This window comes from Phoca vitulina, unplaced genomic scaffold, assembly GCF_004348235.1.
Source record: "Phoca vitulina isolate PV1807 unplaced genomic scaffold, GSC_HSeal_1.0 scaffold55, whole genome shotgun sequence".
Classification (NCBI taxonomy): Eukaryota; Metazoa; Chordata; class Mammalia; order Carnivora; family Phocidae; genus Phoca; species Phoca vitulina.
Window position 1 is genome coordinate 10,116,575 of NW_022589758.1, and position 14,220 is coordinate 10,130,794.

A 14,220-nucleotide genomic window follows, 5' to 3' on the forward strand; every position below is an offset into this window, starting at 1 on the left:
ATTTGTTGTATTAGATATTTGCTCTGGTACCTGAGTCAATGACGAGCTTTCTCTTGGTAAATGTATTTTCTGATAGATGGTGTGAGTAGGGTCATATTTTAAATATATTAGGGGAATTTAGAACTCAAACTAATTGTCTTGTGAGTCCCTTGATGAAACAAACCCAAATTTATGAACTTTCATGTATTTTCTTTCCTTAAACTGAACTATACCCACTTTGCTTTAAGTGGGACTTCACCTATAGTCTCCCCCATTTTTAAAAACTTTTAAGTAATCTCTACACCCAACATGGGGCTGGAACTTAAAACCCTGAGATCAAGAGTCACATGCTCTACTGACTGAGCTGGCCACGTGCCCCTAGCCTCCGCTATTTTAATGCTACTTCTGCTAGTGTCATTTAGCCTGTTTCTAAGGATCTAATACAGAACTATCTGAAATACAATATCGATGGCACAGAGCCTACAGGAAATTAATTTTGTTCTCCAGCATCACTTTAGGACTACCGTAGTATGTCTTTTTCTGTCATTAATTTGTGGAGAGATGCTGGATAAATCCCTGACTCTGCATTCTTCCATTTCTCCAGCATATTAATCAATGAATTAATATTTGAAGTTGTATGAACTAAAGAAAGAACGGGACTATAGCCCTTCCTTAGAAACAAAATATTAGGGCTCATTTCAGTATAGAAGTTATATATATATATATATATATATATATATATATATATATACATACATACACACACATATACACACACATACATACAGAGAAAACTAGAATTCAGAAAAGGGGAAGAAAAGCATCTATATTTCTTCTGCATAAAGAAACTCAGCATCACATTTTAGTTTATTTTCTTCCTGCCTTTCTATGTACAGTTTTCGTGTTCTTATTATCATCGTGGCATCAGACATCATCTTAATAGCAACATCAAATTTCAGGGAGTACATACACTGTAGTCTACTTATCCAGTTCCCTATGTTCAGGTGCTTTCGCCCTATTTTTACCATTATAAACGGTGCCCAGCATGACTTAGTTTGTGTAACAGTATGTTCTCCCGGATCTTCTCCCAGCACTTGTTAATCCTTGTTAGTGCTAAGTCATGATGGGTAGAGCCCATGCTACACAGATAATGAGATCATGAGTTTCTGTACCTCTCCTCTGCACATCCTGAGTGCCTGCTCTGTGTGGGGCACCTTGAAGGAACCAATGATGACTAAGACACAACATCTGTCTGCAAGGAGCTTGGCCTCTGGACAAGGAACACAGACCTGTAATCCATTAATAATAGCAACTAGGTAAGAAAGTTCTACACCGGGTATTAGGAGAGCACAGAGGAGCAAGTCTCTGACTCTTGCTAGTGAAGGGTTTTAGAAGCGTAAGATTTTCTAGACAGTGCAGATAAAGAAAATAAAAAAATAAATCAGGGAAGTGTGATAGCAATGGGAGGAGGGCAGCCCCAGTAGACAGAGCAGATGGGAGAGGCCTCTCTGAAGAGGTGACATTTAAACTGAGACCTAAATGACAAGAAGGTTTCAGCCACTCAAGGACCTGGTAGAAGAGTGTTTAAGGCGAAGGATCAGCAAGCACCAAAAAGACGGGAGTGATCTTGGCTTGTTCAAGGAAGAGCATGGTGGGAGTGACGTGAGCGAAAGGGAGGGGAGTAGAGTGGATCTCAGGGAATGGGAGAGTAAAGTGAGGTGGGTCAAATGAAAGGATAGCAGGGCAGCTTTGAGAGCTCAGCTGCTGTTGGTGAACATGCATCAGGAGCGGTTCCAACGCTTAAGGTTGCATGACTTTGTCAACATTTCTTAGTAGCACCGGAAGTAGAGAAGGCAGATGGCCTGACTGATACATGGTTGGAGGTTGCAGAACAAGTGTAGAAAATAGACAGGGGAGTAATGGGGTGGAATGTACTGGGAATGGAGAGTTTGTAGTGCTGTGCTCTAAAGGCCAGGCTGTATAAGAAAAGAATGGAAAATAAGAAGGTTGGAAGATAAGGGTGTGACAAACAGGGAGAAAACAGAAAGCTGGGGGATTGGAGGTCTCAGAGAGTTTGTAGAGCCTATGAGATGGAAACAAGGTAGAGAGAAAGCCAGAAGGATGAAGGGTTTTACTCTGAGAATAGAATACTGGGGTTTAAGAAAGCAGATAGAGTTCAGACAGCTGTGGATGACATCAAGGTCCATTGCTGAAGTAAAATGGAGGTGATGGTTGAAGCCGTGATCTTCCCTGATACTTCCCTGTATGGTGCAAGCTAGGGTGTTACTTGATTTCATCAAATCAAAACTTTCGTGCATCAAAGGACACCATCGAGAAAGTCCAAAGACATGGGGTGCCTGGCTGGCTCAGTTGGGGAAGCATGTGACTCTTCATCTTGAGGTCATGAGTTCGAGCCCCACATTGGGTGTAGAGATTACTTAAAAATAAAATCTTTAAAAAAAAGAGCAAGTGAAAAGACAACCGACAGAAAGGGAGAAAATATTTGCTAATTACTTATGTGATAAGGGTCTGGTATCAAAAATGTGTATAAATAACTCTTACTACTCAGTGATAAAAAGATAAGTAACCCATTTAAAAATAGGTAAAGGATCTGAATAGATATTTCTCCAAAGGCGACATACAGTCAATAAGCACATGAAGACACTCAACATCATTAGCCATCAAGGAAATGCAAACCAAAACTGCAATAAGATACCGCTTCATACCTAGTACCAGAATGGTTATAATCAAGTAATCAGATAATAAACAAGTGTTGGCAAGGAAATGGAGAAATGGGAACCCTCATACACTGCTAGTGGGAATGTAAAATGGTGCAGCTGCTTTAGAAAATATTTTGGCAGTTTCTTAAAATGTTAAAATTAGAGTTACCATATGACCCAGCAATTTTACTCCTAGGTATATACCCAAGAGAAATGAAAGCATATGCCCATACAAAAACTCCTACCCAAAAGTTCATAGCAGCATTCCTCAATAGCCAAAAGTGGCAACGACCCAAATGTCCATCAACTGACAAATAAATAAGCAAAATATGGTATGTCCATACAATGCAGCAACTCAAGGGCGCCTGGGTGGCTCAGTCGGTGAAGCGTCTGCCTTTGGCTCAGGTCATGATCCCAGGGTCCTGGGATCGAGCCCTGTGTCGGGCTCCCTGCTCAGTGGGGAGTCTGCTCCTCCCTCCCTCTTGTGCGTGCGCTCTCTCTCTCTCTCTCACTATCTCAAATAAATAAATAAAATCTTAAAAAAAAAAAAACAATGCAGCAACTCAGATGACCCTTGAAAATGTTATGCTAAGTGAATGGAGACAGTTATTACTTTTAAGTCGTTGCTCAAAGTTGATTAGGGGATGGAGATAAGCATTTTCTTAATGAAATAGAATAGGCTAGATTAGATTAGACTAGATCAGATCTTTATATCCCAGCTCAAGTGCCATTTCCTCAAGAATTCTTCCCTAACTAGGTCGAATCCCCTCTCTCTTGGAACCTGTCCTTGATAGCACTAAGCACAGTTGGAAGTTTGTGTTTATCTGCATGATGATTAGCTGGACGTTGGGATCCCAGGATGTGACTATAAATGCACTCCATCTCCAGCACTTAGCATGCAGTTGATGGCACATAGCAGGGTATTTGTAAGTATCTGCTCAAGGAAGGAAGGAAAGAAACTGGTAAGTGGGGGGTCAAAGTTGTAGATGCAAAGAACAGAGTATCCTAGAAGGAAAGGAATAAAATGCGGGATGTAGATGAAGTCTCTAAAATAAAGGTCTCTAAGGCATTGTTTTTCAAACCGGCGGTCACAACACATTAGTGAATTGAGAAAATGATATACTAAGTTGTGGCCAGAATTTTTTAATGAAATGGAACAGGGTCGGATAGAAAATATCAGAGGGGTGCCTGGGTCACTCAGTCTGACTCTTGATTTCAGCTCCTTTCATGATCTCAGGGTCGTGCTGGGCATGGAGCCTGCTTAAGATTCTCTCTCCCCCTCTCCCTCTGCCCCTCCTCCCACTCCCCACCCCCACCCTCTCTCTCTAAAAGAAAAAGAAGAAAAAAGAAAATATCAGAGAATATAGCACATATCAAAATTTTCATGAAACTTTTGTTTCAACTATATATAGTTGTGTGATATATATATATATTCACATACATACATGTACACATGTGTGTTTTATGTCATGATTCTCCTGCGTTTCAATTTTTAAAAATTGAGACACTCCTATACCATACCCTCTGGTTCAAACATTCATGACTGTAATTCTTTTCTGAAGCACTGATCATTCTAGTAGATTGAGAATCACAGACTGTGAATATAAGACCTTTGGTGGTTTGTACTAGTAATAGCATAGCATTTTTAAAAAGTCATTTGTTAAGTACAAATTAAGCATTAATTTTTCAAGTATAAATTGAACATTAATGGAATTTCTCAAGTATAAACATTAATTTGAGTTTTTAAGAACAAGCTAAACAATGGTTTCAATCTCTATTAAGATGTTTTTCAGTCTCTAAAATGTATCAACAGTTATGATTATTTCTAATCATTTATGATTAAGAAACCCAGGAAGCCAGTGTTTAGTTATGTGGCAAAATGCATGTCCTTAATTTAATTTCTTTTACCATGAGTTATTTCAAAATGGTTTAATTGTAAGATTTCTTTGAATGTGTGTAACACATCACGTGCCTAACAGTTCTTTCATTTGTGGGAACTGTGTGTGGTGGGAAGCCCAGGGCCTTTGGAGCCATTCTAGTCTGCAAGGAATCCTGGCTTTGTCACTTACTGGCTGTTTGACATTTGACAAGTTGGTATATTGGGATCTTGGCTTCCTTGTCTATAAAACAGGGAAAATAATTTAGGTGGAAATTGCCTTTTGTGGAGGTCAAAATTGGTCAACTACCAGCAATTTCCTGTGGCTCAACCTAATGATTATCTTACAGGGTGGTTGTGAGGATCAAACAAGGTAATATTTGTTTAATACCTGGCACAATGCCTATTAAATGTTAGTATTCCCTTTGATAAAGGTGAAAAATACTAGTGTCATTGTTTAATTATCTCCTTTAAATTGGCAGCATACACATTGGTCCATTGCACATTATATACTTATTTAATTTGTGTCTTGTTGCAGAAAGAATTGAAGTAGACTGACACATAGTTGGTACTAGATAAATATTTGGATACTAGTGAATTAATGTTTCTGTTGAGTTTTGTTTTCATGGTCATTTTTGAGCCATCATTTGGTACTTAACTAGAATTTGATGAAACATTAAAGAGCCCAGTTTGGACTGTTCTTTTCCAAGAGTTTGTAACAAAGTCTTGTTTTGTGCTTCTATGACAGGTTGTTCTTTCCTGGGAGCCAGCCCCATGCGATGGTGTCTGGTGAATGTTTAACAATAGACTCTCCGGAAGCAAGGGTGTGTGGGTGGTGGTGGACCTAAATGTAGTGTTGGCCAATTTCCACGCAAATACTTCCGTCACCCGTCACTGCTGATTTCAGGCTAGCAACTTGACATCACTGAATGCACAGTTGGGAAGAGGTAAGTGCAGTGAGCTCTTCTGAACTAGAACCAAGATGCTCCAGCCCCATCGCTGGCCCCAAGACACATGAAACCCAACCTGAGGGCAGTGCTCTGTAGACTGGAAGTGAGCATGCGTGTAGGATTTTTCATTTATATTTATGCTGCTAACAAAGAATTTTCACAATTACTGAGTATTTTTGAAAAACACAACTAAAGAGAATAACTGCAAAAGCCGAACAAAACAATAATTACAATATTTATTGTTATCCTACATCTGTATGACACCTTCTCATTAAATTGTTTTTCTTGACGAGACAACATGCAGGGTTTTGCTCTTCTTTTTTCCTTTGATCAACCTATTATTTTAATGACCAAAATACTAAGTAAGTATTCCCCCCAAAAAGTGCTGTGTAATTTTATTTATTGACTCTCTCTCTCTCTCTTTTTTTTATTTATTGACTCTCTTGATGATCTAACTGGCTCAGATCTTGGGAAACTCCTTTTTGGTGGGATTGTAAAATTCAACATCAATTTTTTTTTTTTAATGTGAGGGAATGTGAATCATAGTTGGGGAAATTGTTGAGGCTATGGATCATTTTATGAGTGATGTGTTTTAAGATTTAAAAAAAATGCTTCTGCAAATAAAAGATGTTACTCCAAATCAGGGATACTAAATGGGGGGTGGTATTGTCCTGGGGTAGGGGTGGATTTAAGAAATCGATGGTGGCATTTTTGTTGTTGTTGTCACAATGACTGGGGAGCACTGTTGACATTTAAAGGGTGGGGCCAGAGAAGCTAGAACTGGAAATCATCCCATGTTCTGAATGACTTTCAAATATCCTGCGGAACTGTCACGTAGGTGAAAATAAACACCTAACTTTCCAAGATAGCAAGCATAGTATAAATTGAAGGATGCTTGCCTTTAGTTTTGCTTAGAATTTCCCCAAAGTTGTTCACCATGTTGGGAAGTCGCAGCACCATGGGCAGTACTGAGTTCGCCGTTTGAGTTGCTGCTAAAGCCCACCTGTGTCTGTCTTGGCCTTGAGCCGTCCCTCACACTGATGCTATGATAGTGTAAGCATTTGGCTACTTTATTTTGTCTTCTAGGATTGCCATGCCTGAGAGTTTACATTTTGAGGTGCATGTTATTTTATTATACATTACTTTCTTTTTATTTGTCCTTTCTGCCACGGTGTTATGTCGATTTTTTTTTTTTTTTACAATTATGCAGAGGGGTATGTGGTGTCCCCTGTGGGTTTCATTTCAGGTTAGTACAGGAGGGCTACTGAATATATGTTATTAAAGGAATCATTGGGTCTGAGACCCAGTAACTAATCCAAATAACCAATCCTTAGCGTGATATGACAATACCAGTTCTGTTTCCAAGGTCCCCAGCATATCTGCCTGAAGTCTGACATCAAAGAGTGGCACATCATATTCCCTTGGCTTCAAGACTACAAGCAGATTGTTGAACTCTGCCCCAGTCACTACCATTTGTGGCCCCAAATAACAATTTTATCCATTTTCTTTTTTTTCCTCCCTTTTTCCTTCTTGGCATCCGCTGAGCCGTTGGCATTCCTACCGCTGCCCACAGCGGCATCCGCAGCCCATCATGAGGAAAAGCCAGCATCTGCTGAATTGTATCCCTTTTCTTGATCAGTGCTTACAGTACAGTTATTTTGTTCATCAGAACATCTGGCGCCCTCTTGGAAAAGGACGTACTCAAAAAGTCCGGTGGATCAAATATTATGGCAGTTGTAAGATGAGATGAACCTCCGTTTCCTTGAGTTTAGAATTTGCCCCTGAGGAATGTGGAGGCAGGCATGAGCAAGCACATCCGTTTTGTCTCATGCAGTGCATAGTGGCAATAAACACCCTGGTAAGAAAATAAGCATTTAGTGCTGTGCACACAGCAACAAAAAAATAAATATATACTTTGAGCTGGATTCAAATACGAACCTACAGGTCATGTTGTCAACACAGTGAAAAAGGAAAAAAAAAAGCATCATCAGTGAATAAAGCTGTAATGAGTATGCAGGGCTAACCTTTGGCAAGATTGCAGAGCACCTGGCATTTGTTTCCAGCACTTGTATCTTCTTTCTCAGGTGCCCTTTCCTTCCCTCCCCTCAGCACCTCTTGCGCTGGCAAGCCTAAGGCTCTCAGTGCACGTGGAATCAGCAAGTGTTTTTGAGCTACCTTTTTAAAAAGAGATTTTATTTATTTATTTGACAGAGAGAGTACACGCACGAATGGGGGAGCGACAGGCAGAGGGAGAGGGAGAAGCAGGCTCCCCCCTGAGCAGGGAGCCCGATGCGGGGCTCAATCCCAGGACCCCGGGATCATGACCTGAGCCGAAGGCAGACGCTTAACCGACTGAGCCACCCAGGCGCCCCTTGAGCTACTTCTGCTGTATCCCAGGCAATGTGGGAGGCCCGATCAAATCCATGTGTGATTTGAAGGAGTCTCCCCGTCAGAAGGAAAGGGGGCTGATACACTTTTTTTCTAACTAACTCCAGGGGTTTTTTTTTAGAGCAGATGGGCTTTTTCTGGCGATCAGAATAGTGGTTATCCTGGACAGGCAGAAGTGACTGGGAAGGGGCATGAGGGTTTCTGGGGAGCTGGTAATATTGTGTTTCTTTCTTTTTTTTTATTATGGTGAAAAATACATATCATAAAATTTACCACCTTAACTGTTTCTAAGTGTGCAGTTCAGTAGTGTTAAGTGTATTCCCATTGTTGTAAAATAGGTCTCCAGAACTTTTTCATCTTGTAAAACTGAAACTCTGTACCCATTAAGCAATAACTCGTTTTTCCTGTCCCCAGCCCCTGGTAACCACCATTTCTATTTCTATAAATACAGGTGGAATCATACAGTATTTACCCTTTGGTGACTGGTTTATTTCACACACTTTTGATGTCCTTCAAAATTCATCCATATTGTAGCATGTGACAGGATTTCCCTCCTAATGTTGTATTTCTTGATCTGGATGCTAGTTACCTGAGTACGTTCACTTTGGGAAAATTCATCCAGCTGTGCATTTATTAACTGGACACACTTCTGTATGCATGTTCTACTTCCAAAGAGGACTTTACTTTAAAAAATAGATGGAGATAAAATTTAAAAATCATTACTACCATTTCTACTAAGCTATTAGTAACTTGTGTTAATGTTTCCCAGAGGTGTTTTAGAAGTACCAGTTAGAGAAGGCAATGCTTAACTCAGAGGGGTACTTGCTGAAGGCAGAACTTCAGACGAGGTGGCTTGGGGCGCCTGGGTGGCTCAGTCGGTGAAGCATCTACCTTCTGCTCAGGTCATGATCCCAGGGTCCTGGGATCGAGAGCCCTGTGTCAGGCTCCCCGCTCAGTGGGAAGTCTGCTTCTCCCTCTGCCCCCACCACCCTCCCCCACTCCCCCACTGGTGCTCTCTCTCTCTTTCTCTCAAATAAATAAATAAAATCCTTTTTAAAAAAAAAAAAAAAGAAGAAGAAGAGAAAGGGCGCCTGGGTGGCTCAGTCGTTAAGTGTCTGCCTTCGGCTCAGGTCATGATCCCAGGGTCCTGGGATCGAGCCCCACATCGGGCTCCCTGCTCTGCGGGAGGCCTGCTTCTCCCTCTCCCACTACCCCTGCTTGTGCACTCTCTCTCTCTCTCTCTGTCTCTCTCTCTGTCAAATAAATAAATAAAATCTTTAAAAAAAAAATAAAAAATAAAAAAAGAAGAGATGGCTTCACACAGGCCCTATTCAAATTTTACCTGATGTGTGGCTCTGAGCCCCTTTATATGTATAGAAGCCTGGTACTGCCCATCACAATCCAAAATCACTAAAAATTAATACCCTGCCACCACCAAACAAGAGCAGAAGGTAAAGGGGGGGAAAAACTGTCCTTAAAGAGGGGAAGGAAATTGGGAAGAAAGGCCATTGAAGAAAATTTTAGGAGAAAGAACAAAACTGTTGGAAGAGGACAATCAGGTAGGGTTGCCAGATTTAGAAAAACAAAGAGCTAAACAGACAAACAATCAACGCAGGACACCCAGTGATCCTTGAATTTCAGATAATCAACAAATAGGTTTTTAAAGTAGAAATACGTTCCGAATAGTGCATAGGACATACTTGTACTAAAAACCTACTTGTTGTTTATCTGAAATTCAACTTCCGCTGGGCGCCCTGTATTTTACCTGGCAAGCCTAGATGCAAGGGAAGGAAGGAGGGAGACAAAATCATAGGGAACACAAAAATGTTTTTTCAATGCAGGGAACCAGCTCAAAGCCAGATTCTGACAAGTACCTAGCACTGGATAATATTCCCTGTCCTAAATGAGGGAAAGAGCTTTCCACTAAGAATTGGTTTGATTTTGCAATTAAGAAAAAAATTAGACTTTTCTTGAATGTCTTGCTTAGGGGTCCAGAGTTTAATCCAAATCTTGTCACATTGGCTATTTCCCAGAGAGCTGAGTGACAGAATAGGATAACCTACGAGAATGGTGTGTGGGGCTGCAGGGAGGAAGGGCAAGGGACTTCCTCCGAAGACCTAGTGCCTGGTAGTGACTTATCTTGTCAGTTTTCATCTGAAGAAATTTTGATGTATAAAATAGGGGGTGCCATTAAAAGTAGTGCATCCGTACTGGTAGGGAAAAACAAATTCCTGAATGCTCCACCCTCCCTATTCATCAAAGCAAAAGCATCCAAGATTCACTTAAGGTGAATGAAGGCATTTGTTCTGGAAGAGTTGGCCTTGTCACACAATTTCTGATTCACTTTGAAGCCCTGCAGTTGAACCCTTCTAATTCTGAGTCAATAGAAGGGATAATCAGGCTTGATCAATGAAAGTTCTCAGGCTCATTGTTTAAAAGAAATAATTTTTTAAATTGCGAGTATACAATGGGGATTAAATAATTAACAAGATGACTCTAGGCTGAAGTTTTGCAAGGCCCATTTTAACGATTGGTTTTTAAATCAGAAGTATAGTTGCATGCAGCTAGAAGCAAGTGTCCTCTAAGTAGTTTGTTAGTAGACCTAGGTAAACTCTATGTTCTATGATCTTTTTATACCATTAATTGCTTAGTAAGCTTTTCTTTCATAGAGCGTTTGAAGTAAACTTTGGCCTAGCTCAGTTCGAACGATCACAAAACTTTAAAACCGTGAAGACTGGATTTATTACATGGAAGCTGTATCTGTGATCGTTATCAACTGAATATGTAGAATCTTGGTTGATACTTTTTATGGCTTTATGAAACTGTCAATAGCCCTGACCTGTATGTCCTTGGACAGTTTCCTTAGGTGTCTATACCTTAACTTCCTCATCTGCAAAATGAGGGAGGGGGTGGACGATGATCTCTAGCCTCCAAGCTCTAAAACATCATGACGAGATCACACTAAGAGTATGTTCATCTTGGGGAGCGGTAACTTAGCACAACTTACCTAGAGGTTTCCTTGTAGGGATGGTTATTATTTTAATGAATAAAGGTAAGAAGAGTATAGAAAAAGTGTTTTCAGTTGCTTCTTGTCCCTTGGAAATCTTTCATGGGTGAAGAATCAGAACTTGGGGAAAAACCAGAACACCCATTAAGCAATAATGTCTAGAAGAGACCAAGGATTGAAGAACTGAGAAGCGGTTACTACAGGGAGAATAGATGCCATGAGAGAAAAACACGCCCGTCTTTGCTTCCTCAAAAAACCAGATTGTGCCTGCTGGGAACAAGAGATTGACTCCTCGTTAGGACGTCGAGTGCCGCCAGAAGCAATATCTTCCATTTGATTCCCGTGACAGTCAGGAAGAGCATGTAATGGCAACTGTAACACAAGACAAGAGACTATGCCCAGGACTGAGTGTTTCCACCCACCCCAGCTCTGAGGTGAACAGTCTGTACATGCAGGACCTTGAGGATCAGGCTCTCTCATCTCCAGAATCTTCATACCCATTAAGTCAAGTGTTTAAGATGCAAATTATTTGGATCGTGAAACTCTTTGCTTCCACACTCATTGCCAAATATTTATGCACTTTCTGAACATTGTTGTACAAATTATAAATGTATCTAAAAATGTTCAGCCACAGCTTCTTGCTGAGACTCTTCCACGTGAGACAGCTTGTGACCATCCCCTCAGCCAGCTTCTCGAGAAAGGGACAGCTTGGAAGGGAGACTTGCAGCTGGGAGGGTAGACTCTGGCATCAAACAAGGCAAGGTCACTTCAACTGCTTCACCAGCTTCATTCCTTCCCCATGCCATGGCTCTGCCTTCCTCACCAAGGGGACAGAAATCTGGAAGGATATTTTAAGCACCCCTGAGGACTGTGTATACGTGGACACTATGGAGTATATGAGCATACGCGAGGACTGACTAATCAAAGCTAATTTACAAGGGGGTCTAGGAGAAAGAGAGTTGTAATGTGGTCAGGATCGGGATGTGTACGGAGTGTGTATGGTGTGTGATATTTTGAAGCAAAGTTCAGGATTTGTTCCAGAAAACTTGGCAAAAATTTTACCCTCTGGGGCATAGGAGGTGTGGTAGGCAGAAGAATGCCCCTACCCAAAGATGTCCACCTGTTTATCCCCAGAACCTGTGACTATGTTATTTCACATGGCTAAAGGGACTTTGCAGATATGATTAAGCTAAGGGTCTTGAGTCAGGGAGATGATTCCGGATTATCTGGATGGGCCCAGTGTCATTACAAAAGTTCTCATAGGAGGGAAGCCTCTAGAAAGCAGAAAAGGCACAGGCATAGATTTTCCTTTAGAGCTTTCAGAAAGAATGCAGCCCTGCTGATCCCTTGATTTTAGGACTTCTGACCTCTAGAATTGTAAGAGAATACATTTTTGCTCTTTGAGATCTCGGTGGTGGACAAACAGACGTGGGCTCTGCCAATATGGAACTTCGAGCCACAGGAGGAAGACTGGCATTAAAACAAAAATTGCTATTAATTAACTCAGGTATGCAGTGTGCTGTGAAGTACTTCATGGCTCTCTGAGAATGATTAAAAGGAGATCTACTCCTTCTGGATGGTCAGGGCAGGTTTCCCTGAGGATGTGATGTTTAGGGCAGACTCTAAGGATGAGCAGGAGTTAGCTGTCTCAGGTCAGTGGGGGTGGAAGGAGCCTTGAAGAAAGATGGAAGAGCTTTTCCAAAAGCTGTAGGCAAGCAAAGTGTTGTGTTTTAAGGAGTTAAACTAAGTCCAGTGTTGTTGGAGCCAACGGAATAAGGGTTAGTGCTGTACAAGAGGAGATGGAGGGGTGACTAGGGCCTGGGCTAGGCAGGGCCTTCTAGGCCAATGAAGGACAGTGGTATATCCATATTTACACTTTTAAAGATCACTTAGGCTATAGTGGATGAAAGAATGGATTGAGGGGCAAGAGAAGATACCAAGAGACCAGTTATTGAGGACACTGCAACAGCCTGGGTAAGAAGTAAGGTAGCCCTGGTCAGGATGGTGGCAGTCGGGATGGAGAGAAGCAGAAGGGTTCAAGAGATAGATATATAGGACAGAGAATCAAAAGATTTGATGATTGATGGAGTGTGAGAGGTGACAGAGAGGGAGGTGTTAAGGATGATGCCTAGGTTCGTAGATGAAGCAACCCTGTCAGCAGAATTTCCATTTTCTAAGGAAGGGAACAATGCTGGAAGAGAAGAATTTTGGTGGGAAGATCGGAAGTATGACTTTGGACCTGGATAACTTGAAGGGGCCACTGAGACATTCAGGTGGAAATGTCAAGTAGGCATTTGCCTACACAGGGGCAGGAGACATAAACTTAGGAGTCAGAATTTCAATGGTAAGTGAAGGCCTGGGGATAGTGGAGGCTGGCGAGGAAGGGAGAAGCTGGTAAGAGGAGGGCCTAGGAATCTCAAAGGAAGCAGAGGTCAGAGAAAAGACCGGGAAGTGACTAGAAAGCCAGGAGAAAAACAAGGAGGGTGTGGAGCCACTGAACTGAAAGGAAAAGAGAGTTTTGCAAAAAGGAGGGAGTGGCCATGAGATCAAGAAAAATAAGAACTAAGAAGTATTCCTGGGACATGAAGATCTTTGGTGACCTCAGCATGAATTTGGTGTGGTGGAGGAAAGGGGACGGCACCTAGGAACTGTCATCTCTTCTAAGTGTTTCTGGCAGACACTTGTCAGAACAGGGTCTTCAGGAAAAGCTAGGAATCAGTGAGAAGGCCGGAGGGAAACTGCGGCTCGCGAGCGGCTGGATGACGTGCCCCGCTGCCGCTGCCACCGCCACCGCGCATGCGCAGCGGTACTTCGCCCGCCCAGAAAGACAGAGGTAGGTGGTGGACGGGGCTACAGACTGCCGGGGCCTTAACCGGCTCTCCTTGTTCACTTGTCACCTTTGGCCAGAGTCACTCCATCACTCCTTCTTTCTCTTAGCTCTCTGGGCCTTGCTAGCAGCCATCCCCGTCTCCAATTCTTGCTTATTCTGAGACTGGACCCATGAAGTCACCCTCTCATTCTCTTTCTTCCTTTTGGTCTCCTGGTGTTGGAGAGATTTTGTGTCTCCAGGGAGTCTGAGTGAATTGACATTTCAGAGCAATTGTTTCTTATCCAGTGTGTATGCAGTGGTTCTTCATGGAACATGGCCAGTCCTGTGAGCAGACAAACAAAAATAGCATATTCGGTGAGTGACTTCATGGAGAAGTGTGAGGGGAGGGTACAAGTCTCCTCCCTTGTGAGAAGCCAGGAAGGCTATTGGAAGAGCCAAAGAATTGCTCCGGGTTGAAGGTTCAAATAATG

At 42.0% G+C, this 14,220-nt stretch overlaps 1 non-coding gene across 1 annotated transcript; it reads right to left on the minus strand.

The window, feature by feature from the left end:
• Nucleotides 1–7,052: 7,052 nt before the first annotated feature.
• LOC116622931 lies at nt 7,053–7,139 on the minus strand. Its single transcript, XR_004297645.1, has one exon. It is a non-coding gene; the product is annotated as a small nucleolar RNA SNORD35 (small nucleolar RNA).
• Between the last annotated feature and the right edge of the window lie 7,081 nt (nt 7,140–14,220).